Source organism: Schistocerca gregaria, chromosome 8 (assembly GCF_023897955.1).
Source record: "Schistocerca gregaria isolate iqSchGreg1 chromosome 8, iqSchGreg1.2, whole genome shotgun sequence".
NCBI lineage: Eukaryota > Metazoa > Arthropoda > Insecta > Orthoptera > Acrididae > Schistocerca > Schistocerca gregaria.
The window spans coordinates 413,122,496-413,132,361 of NC_064927.1; positions in this window are offsets into that span (position 1 = coordinate 413,122,496).

A 9,866-nucleotide genomic window follows, 5' to 3' on the forward strand; every position below is an offset into this window, starting at 1 on the left:
CCTATCAACAAATCACTCACAAGCCAAGAATTCGTGTTTCCACATGTTGGCCTGTTTTCCAAAATCTAATGTAACATATTGTAATAAATGCGGATAGGTACACGTCATGTTTTCAGTTTCTTCTGTGCACGAATCCCACCGGATCAGTTATGTAACGAAAATCCATACCCCATAGATAAAATTCCCTAAAAAACGCAGCAGTAAGGAATTGTCCGAATAGGACGGAAATCGGTAGATATGATGCACATGTGCAGACAAACAAACGATCTATGTTTCAGAAAAAGTCGATGACTTACTCCAGAGAAAGAGCTTCACAAATTGAGTCAGTAATGCATTGGTCAAACTCTGGCCCATATGTTATTCGGCTTGGCATTGCTTGATAGCATTGTTGAATATCCTCCTGGGTGATACCGTAACAATTTTTTTTCCTAATGGTACGTTAGACTGTCATAATGCTCAACTGATAGCAGGGTCCTGTCCGTAATCCTCCAAACGTTCTCACTTCATCCGGCAAACTTGCTGGCCAAGGTAGGGTGTGGCAAGCAGCAGAAAACTCTCGCCGTGCCGCGCGGGATTAGCCGAGCGGTCTTAGGCGCTGCAGTCATGGACTGTGCAGCTGGTCATGGCGGAGGTTCGAGTCCTCCCTCGGGCATGGGTGTGTGTTTGCCCTTAGCATAATTTAGGTTAAGTAGTGTGTAAGCTTAGGGACTGGTGACCTTAGCAGTTAAGTCCCATAAGATTTCACATACATTTAATTTACTCTCGCCGTGTGCAGGTGGACATTGTCTTGCTGAAATGTAAGCCCAGGATGGCTGGCCACGAAGGGCAACAAAACAGGGCGTGGAATGTGAAAGACGTACCTCTGTGCCGAAAAGCTGGCGCGGATGACAGCCAATTCGGTTCTCTTATGAAATGAAATGGCACCCCAGACCACACACCCTGGTTGTCGGGCCGTATAGTGGGTTACAGAAAGATTGGTAACCCACCAATGTCCATTTGCTCTCCTGACACATATTTGCCCTGGAATCACATTGAATGGAGTAGAACTGTCTCTTCGGATTGAGCTCCGACGAGCAGCGAAGACGAGTCTGGACAGGATCCAGAAAATGGTGGGACACCAACCTGTTGTGGCCTATTATATGGCCTGATGTCCAGGGGTGATATTACGAGGTGTTATTTCATTTCACAGCAGAACCTCTTTGGTTGTGATCTGCGCCAACCTTACAACACAGCGGTGCGTCGACTTCTTTCTACTCTCCTTTTTGTTGGCCTTCAAGGAAAGCCATTCTGGGCTTACATATCAGAAACACAATGACCTCCAGCACACGGAGAGAGTGTTTGGTGCTCATCTTCGTACTTGCCACACCGTATCCTGGCCAGCAAGTACACTTGATCTCTCGTCTATTGGGATCACTTGGAAGATTATGAACAGGGCCCTCGAACGATCTCGCTGTATTTACGATCTAAGGTGCCAATGGAAGGGACGTTATCACTTAAAAAGGCAGCCAGCAATTCTGTCATTGACATGACGAATAACTGCTTGCATAAGGGCCAGAGGTGGACCAACGCGTTAGTGACTTGCTCAATTTGTGAAGCTTTTTTCTTGAATGAGTACTGCAATTTTTCTGAAATTCTAATTAATTGTCTTTTTCTACGTGTACATCACTTCTGCTAACCATACAGTAAAGCTGCATGCCCTCGGGAAAAATTATGGCTGTAGTTTCCCCTTGCTTTCAGCCGTTCTCAGTACCAGCACAGCAAGGCCGTTTTGGTTAGTGTTACAAGGCCAGACCAGTCAATCATCCAGACTGTTGCCCCTGCAACTACTGAAAGGGCTGCTGCCCCTTTTCAGCAACCACACGTTTGTCTAGCCTCTCAACAGATACCCCTCCATTGTGGTTGCACCTATGATACAGCTATCTGTAGCGCTGAGGCACGCAAGCCTCCCCACCAGCGGCAAGGTCCATGGTTCATGGGTGGATATATGATGATGGCGTCCTCTTGGATAAAATAATCCGGAGGTAAAATAGTCCCTCACTTGGGACTACTCAGGAGGATGTTGTTATCAGGAGAAAGAAAACTAGCGTTCTACGGGTCGGAGCGTGGAATGTCAAATACCTTAATCATGCAGGTAGGTTAGAAAATTTAAAAAAGGAAACGGATAGGTTAAAGTTAGATATAGTGGCAATTACTGAAGTTCGGTGGCAGGAGGAACAAGCCTTCTGGTCAGGTGAATACAGGGTTATAAATACAAAATCAAATAGGGATAATGCAGGAGTAGATTTAATAATGAATAAAAAATAGGAATTCGGGTAAGCTACTACAAACAGCATAGCGAACGCATTATTGTGGCCAAGATAGATACAAAGCACACTCCTACCACAGTAGTACAAGTTTATATGCCAACTAGCTCCGCGGATGACGAAGAGATTCATGAAATATCTGATGAGATGAAAGAAATTATTCATATAGTGAAGAGATACGAAAATTTAATAGTCATGGGTGACTGGAATTCGATAGTAGGAAAAGGAAGAGAAGGAAACGTAGTAGGTGAATATGGAATGGGGGTAAGGAATGAAAGAGGAAGCCACCTGGTAGAATTTTGCACAGGGCAGAACTTAATCATAGCTAACACTTGGTTCAAGAGACATGAAAGAAGGAGACGGGACCTAGATAAATTCAAAGAACCAGAGGCTGTAGAGAGTTTCAGGGAGAGCATTAGGGAACGACAGACAAGAATGGGGGAAAGAAATGCAGTAGAAGAAGAATGGGTAGCTTTGAGAGATGAAATAGTGAAAGCATCAGGGTCAATTCGGTAAAAAGACGAGGCCTGATAGAAATCCTTGGGTATTAGAAGAGATATTGAATTTAATTGATGAAAGGAGAAGGTACAAAAATGAAGTAAATGAAGCAGGCAAAAAGGAATACAAACGTCTCAAAAATGAGATCGACAGGAAGTGCAGAATGGCTAAGCATGGACGGCTAGAAGACAAATATAAGAATGTAGAGGCGTATATCACTAGGGGTAAGATAGATACTGCCTACAGGAAAATTAAGGAGACATTTAGAGAAAAGAGAACTACTTGTATGAATATCAAGATCTCAGATGGAAACCCAGTTCTAAGCAAAGAAAGGAAAGCAGAGAAGTGGAAGGAGTATATAGAGGGTCTGTACAAGGGCGATGTTCTTCAGGACAATATTATGGAAATGGAAGAGGAGGTAGATGAAGACGAAATGGGAGATATGATATAGGGTGAAGAGTTTGACAGAGCACTGAAAGACCTAAGTTGAAACAAGGCCCCGGGAGTAGACAACATTCCATTAGTACTACTGATAGCCTTGGGAGAGCCAGCCCTGACAAAACTCTACCATCTGATGAGCAAGATATATAAGACAGGCGAAATACTTCAAGAAGAATATAACAATTCCAATCCCAAAGAAATCAGGTGTTGACAGATGTGAAAATTGCCGAACTATCAGTTTAATAAGCCACGGCTGCAAAATACTGACACGAATTATTTACAGACGAATGGAAAAACCGGTAGAAGCCGACCTCGGGGAATATCAGTTTGAATTCCATAGAAATGTTGGAACATGTGAGGCAATACTGACCCTACGACTTATCTTAGAAAATAGATTAAGGGAAGGGAAACCTAAGTTTCTAGAATTTGTAGACTTAGAGAAATCTTTTGACAATGTTGACTGGAATACTCTCAAATTCTGGAGGTGGCAGAGGTGAAATACAGGGAGGGGAAGGCTATTTATAATTTGTACAGAAACCAAATAGCAGTTATAAGAGTCGAGGGGCATGAAAGGGAAGCAGTGGTTGGGAAGGGAGTAAGACAGGGTTGTAGCCTGTCCCCGATGTTATTCAATCTGTATATTGAGCAAGCAGTAAAGGAAACAAAAGAAAAATTCGTAGTGGGAATAAAAATCGATGGAAAAGAAATAAAAACTTAGAGGTTAGCCGATGACATTGTAATTCTGTCAGAGAGAGCAAAGGACCTGGAAGAGAAGCTGAACGCAATGGACAGTGTCTTGAAAGGAAGATGTAAGGTGAACATCAACAAAAGAAAAGCGAGCATAATGGAATGTAGTCGAACTAAATCGGGTGATGCCGAGTGAATTAGAGTAGGAAATGAAACGCTTGAAGCAGTAAATGAGTTTTGCTATTTGGGGAACAAAATAACTGATGATGGTCGAAGTAGAGAGGATATAATATGTAGACTGGCAATGGCAAGGAAAGTGTTCCTGAAGAAGAGAAATTTGTTAACATCGAGTACAGATATAAGTTTGAGAAAGTCGTTCCTGAAAGTATTTGTATGGAGTGTGGCCACGTATGGAAGTGAAACATGGACGATACAGTTTAGACGAGAATAGAATATAAGCTTTCCAAATGCGGTGCTACAGAACAATGCTGAAGATTAGATGAGTAGATGACGAAATTAACGTGGAGATATTGAATAGAATTTGGGAGAAGAGAAATTTGTGGCACAACTTGACTGGATGATGGCATCGCTTGGTAGGACATTGGCACTATTTTTTGTTTGTTTTCATTTTCTCGAAAATCTTACTACAGAGCTAACATCCTTATCTCTTTCTAAAATCCATGTTCCACTCAATATAGAGGGATATCAACTCGAATGCTTAGGCAAGTAAATGAGAGGTTTCGGTACACAACCTCGACACCAAACACAGTCGCAGCGGTCCTGATGTCTGCCGATGGTGTGCGTAGCGTGACACGTATCGGGTAAAGTTGCTAACTACAGACAACAACGCCAAAGAAGGAATAAATAGCATAATACAGAATGCCAACAGACATTATTTTGCATTACAGGAAGTATTGAAAGCAACTTATTTTAAGAAATTCAAAGATTACCATATACACTCCTGGAAATTGAAATAAGAACACCGTGAATTCATTGTCCCAGGAAGGGGAAACTTTATTGACACATTCTTGTGGTCAGATACATCACATGATCACACCGACAGAACCACAGGCACATAGACACAGGCAACACTGCATGCACAATGTCGGCACTAGTACAGTGTATATCCACCTTTCGCAGCAATGCAGGCTGCTATTCTCCCATGGAGACGATCGTAGAGATGCTGGATGTAGTCCTGTGGAACGGCTTGCCATGCCAATTCCACCTGCCGCCTCAGTTGAACCAGCGTTCGTGCTGGACGTGCAGACCGCGTGAGACGACGCTTCATCCATTCCCAAACATGCTCAATGGGGGACAGATCTGTAATATGAACAACAAGAAAATCAGAAAGTAAATTAAGACTCTCTGAAACGAAAATTTTGAGAAAGATGTCGCCTGATTCGAGATAAGAACACAATGGAATGGAGAATATTAATTTAAAAAAAGCAGTAATGATCTATACAGAGAACAAGACATTATATCCAAAATTAAAGCTAGAAAACTTCGTTGCACTGGTCACACACTTCGAGCTCCATAAGAAAGGAAAATGTATCAAGTTTGTTCAGAACATCATCAACGAAGATCTCGGAAGACCAAGACTATGCTATTACCACAACGTCGAAGATGGTCTCAAAGATGGTCTCATAACCTTTCATGTGATCACCTGCAGAACTAGATACCAGGATAGAACTACCTGGCAAAGCATTGTGACGTTAGAAGCGAAGAACTTTCATTGAATGTGAAGCGTGCTAGTAAAAATAGCAATAATAATAATATTAATAATAATTCAGCTCCTCAACAGTGAAGTGCCATCTGAGACATTCAGGTACAACAAGAAAGATCCAAAACCCGACCCAGAATCACCAGCTGTAGATGAGTTTAGGGGCGTCACAAATACCTTGAAGAATAATAAAGCTCCTAGGCAAGATGGGATCATTGCAGAACTCTTTAACTACGTATGTGCGTGATAAACTGATCATAGAGTGGCGACCAGAAATGAAATGAGTGCGTGGAATACGGGCAGATTGTCTCGAATTCCCAGAAAATATTGTGGTATTAGAATAGTAAGTTAAAGAAACCGCGCAACTACAGAGACAAGTGACTTAAGAGGCCAGCTCCTACGTATATGATAGTAAAAGGAGAAATAATTCAGAAAGTAGAGGGGCTTGAATACATGGGAGAAAGGATAGAAACTGGGCTGACTGAAAAGGAAACAGCGGGAGCACGAATACAAGAATGAATTTAGAATACAAATGAACTATTAATATCTACAATAAGAAGAATATTTAGATCAATGTAAAATTAAGACATTACCACTCAGTGGATTGACCCGTGGTTTAGGGGTAGCGTCTTTCATCCATAATCAAAACGTCTTTGGTCCCGGGTTCCATCCCCGCCACTGCCTAAATTTTGATAAATAATCAGCATTGGCGGCCGAAGACTTCCGGCATAAGAAGTCAGCCTCATTCTGCCAACGACCTTGTCAAAGAGGAGCGGATTGAGGTTCAGGGCACTCTCTTGTCATAGGGGTGGGAAATTGCCCCTGAAGGCGGAAGAATCACAATGATTAACGACATGAGGATGCAGAAGGCAATGGAAACCACTGCATTAAAGACACGTAACGTGTGTCCACAGGACATGTGGCCTGTAGTTGAAGAAGTGTCATGATGATCTCTCCATTGGCAAAAGATTCCGGAATAGTCCGCCATTCGGATCTCCGGGAGGGGACTGCCAAGGGGAAGGTTACCATGAGAAAAAGATTGAATAATCAACGAAAGGATAATGTTCTACGAGTCGGGGTGTGGAGTGTCAGAAGCTTGAACGTGGGAGGGAAACTAGCAGATCTGAAAAGGGAAATGGAAAGGCTCAATCTAGATATAGTAGGGGTCAGTGAAGTGAAGTGGAAGGAAGACAAGGATTTCTGGTCAGATGAGGATCGGGTAATATCAACAGCAGCAGAAAATGGTATAACAGGTGTAGGATTCGTTATGAATAGGAAGGTGGGCAGAGGATCTGTTACTGTGAACATTTCAATGACTGGGTTGTTCTAATCAGAATCGACAGCAGACCAACACCGACAACAATAGTTCAGGTATACATGCCGACGTCGCAAGCTGAAGATGAACAGATAGAGAAAGTGTATGAGGATATTGAAAGGGTAATGCTGTATGTAAAGGGGGACCAAAATCTAATAGTCATGGGCGACTGGAATGCAGTTGTAGGGGAAGGAGTAGAAGAAAAGGTTACAGGAGAATATGGGCTTGGGGCAAGGAATGAAAGAGGAGAAAGATTAATTGAGTTCTGCAACAAGTTTCAGCTAGTAATAGCGAATACCCTGTTCAAGAATCACAAGATGAGGATGTATACTTGGAAAAGGCCGGGAGATACGGGAAGATTTCAATTAGATTACATCATGGTCAGACAGAGATTCCGAAATCAGATACTGGATTGTAAGGCGTACCCAGGAGCAGATATAGACTCAGATCACAATATAGTAGTGATGAAGAGTAGGCTGAAGTTCAAGACATTAGTCAGGAAGAATCAATAAGCTAAGAAGTGGGATACGGAAGTTCTAAGGAATGACGAGATACGTTTGAAGTTCTCTAACGCTATAGATACAGCAATAAGGAATTGCGCAGTAGGCAACACAGTTGAAGAGGAATGGACATCTCTAAAAAGGGCCATCACAGAAGTTGGGAAGGAAAACATAGGTAGAAAGAAGGTAGCTGCAACCATGGGTAACAGAAGAAATACTTCAGTTGATTGATGAAAGGAGGAAGTACAAACATGTTCCGGGAAAATCAGGAATACAGAAATACAAGTCGCTGAGGAATGAAATAAATAGGAAGTGCAGTGAAGCTAAGACGAAATGGGTGCAGGAAAAATGTGAAGACATCGAACAAGACATGATTGTCGGAAGGACAGACTCAGCATACAGGAAAGTCAAAACAACCGTCGGTGACATTAAAAGCAACGGTGGTAACATTAAGAGTGCAACGGGAATTCCACTGTTAAATGCAGAGGAGAGAGCAGATAGGTGGAAAGAATACATTGAAAGCCTCTATGAGGGTAAAGATTTGTCTGATGTGATAAAAGAAGAAACAGGAGTCGATTTAGAAGAGATAGGGGATCCAGTATTAGAATCGGAATTTAAAAGAGCTTTGGAGGACTTACGGTCTAATAAGGCAGAAGGGATAGATAACATTCCATCAGAATTTCTAAAATCATTAGGGGAAGTGGCAACAAAACGACTATTCACATTGGTGTGTAGAATATATGAGTCTGGTGACATACCATCTGACTTTGGGAAAAGCATCATCCACAGAATTACGAAGACGGCAAGAGCTGACAAGTGCGAGAATTATCGCCCAATCAGCTGTTAACAGCTCATGCATCGAAGCTGCTTACAAGAATAATACACAGAAGAATGGAAAAGAAAATTGAGAATGCGCTAGGTGACGATCAGTTTGACTTCAGGAAAAGTAAAGGCACGAGAGAGGCAATTCTGACGTTACGGCTAATAATGGAAGCAAGGCTAAAGAAAAATCAAGACACGTTCATAGGATTTGTTGACCTGGAGAAAACCTTCGACAACATAAAATGGTGCAAGCTGCTCAAGATTCTGAAAAAAGTAGGGGTAAGCTATAGGGAGAGATGGGTCATATACAATATGTACAACAACCAAGAGGGAATAATAAGAATGGACGATCAAGAACGAAGTGCTCGTATTAAGAAGGGAGTAAGACAAGACTGTAGTCTTTCGCCCCTACTCTTCAATCTGTACATCGAGGAAGCAATGATGGAAATAAAAGAAAGGTTCAGGAGTGGAATTAAAATACAAGGTGAAAGGATATCAATGATACGATTCGCTGATGACATTGCTATCCTGAGTGAAAGTGAAGAAGAATTAAATGATCTGCTGAACGGAATGAATAGTCTAATGAGTACACAGTATGGTTTGAGAGTAAATCGGAGAAAGACGAAGGTAATGGGAAGTAGTAGAAATGAGAACAGCGAGAGACTTAACATCAGGATTGATGGTCACGAAGTCAATAAAGTTAAGGAATTCTGCTACCTAGGCAGTAAAATAACCAATGACGGACGGAGAAAGGAGGACATCAAAAGCAGACTCGCTATGGCAAAAAAGGCATTTCTGGCCAAGAGAAGTCTACTAATATCAAATACCCGCCTTAATTTGAGGAAGAAATTTCTGAGGATGTACGTCTGGAGTACAGAATTGTATGGTAGTGTAACATGGACTGTGGGAAACCCGGAACAGAACAGAATCGAAGCATTTGAGATGTGGTGCTATAGACGAATGTTGAAAATTAGGTGGCCTGATAAGGTAAGGAATGAGGAGGTTCTACGCAGAATCGGAGAGGAAAGGAATATGTGGAAAACACTGATAAGGAGAGGGGACAGGATGATAGGACATCTGCTAAGACATGAGGGAATGACTTCCATGGTACTAGAGGGAGCTGTAGAGGAAGACAGAGATTGGAATACGTCAAGCAAATAATTGAGGACGTAGGTTGCAAGTGCTACTCTGAGATGAAGAGGTTAGCACAGGAAAGGAATTCGTGGCGAGCTGCATCAAACCAGTCAGTAGACTGATGCCCAAAATAAAACCACTCAGTGATCCATCCTGAAGCCTTACGCGCAGCAGAAACTCTTAACAGTATAAGAACTGGTGGGCGCTGGCGGTTCAGGTTTGATCTGTCGAACGTACCGCGTATAATATTTTCGCTGTAACGCGGAGGAAAGAGAGAAGTGGCGCCCCCTCGTGGGGGAAGTCGGCGAGGCACCTGTGACAGTCAAGAAGTTGGCTTTTGGAGGGCGAGCAGAAACGTGAGATAGGCACTAGTGCGCGGAGCGTGGAGCCGTATCTGCCGGCGGCGTGGTGGCAAGAGCAAAGTTTGGCACGTAACCTGATGGTGT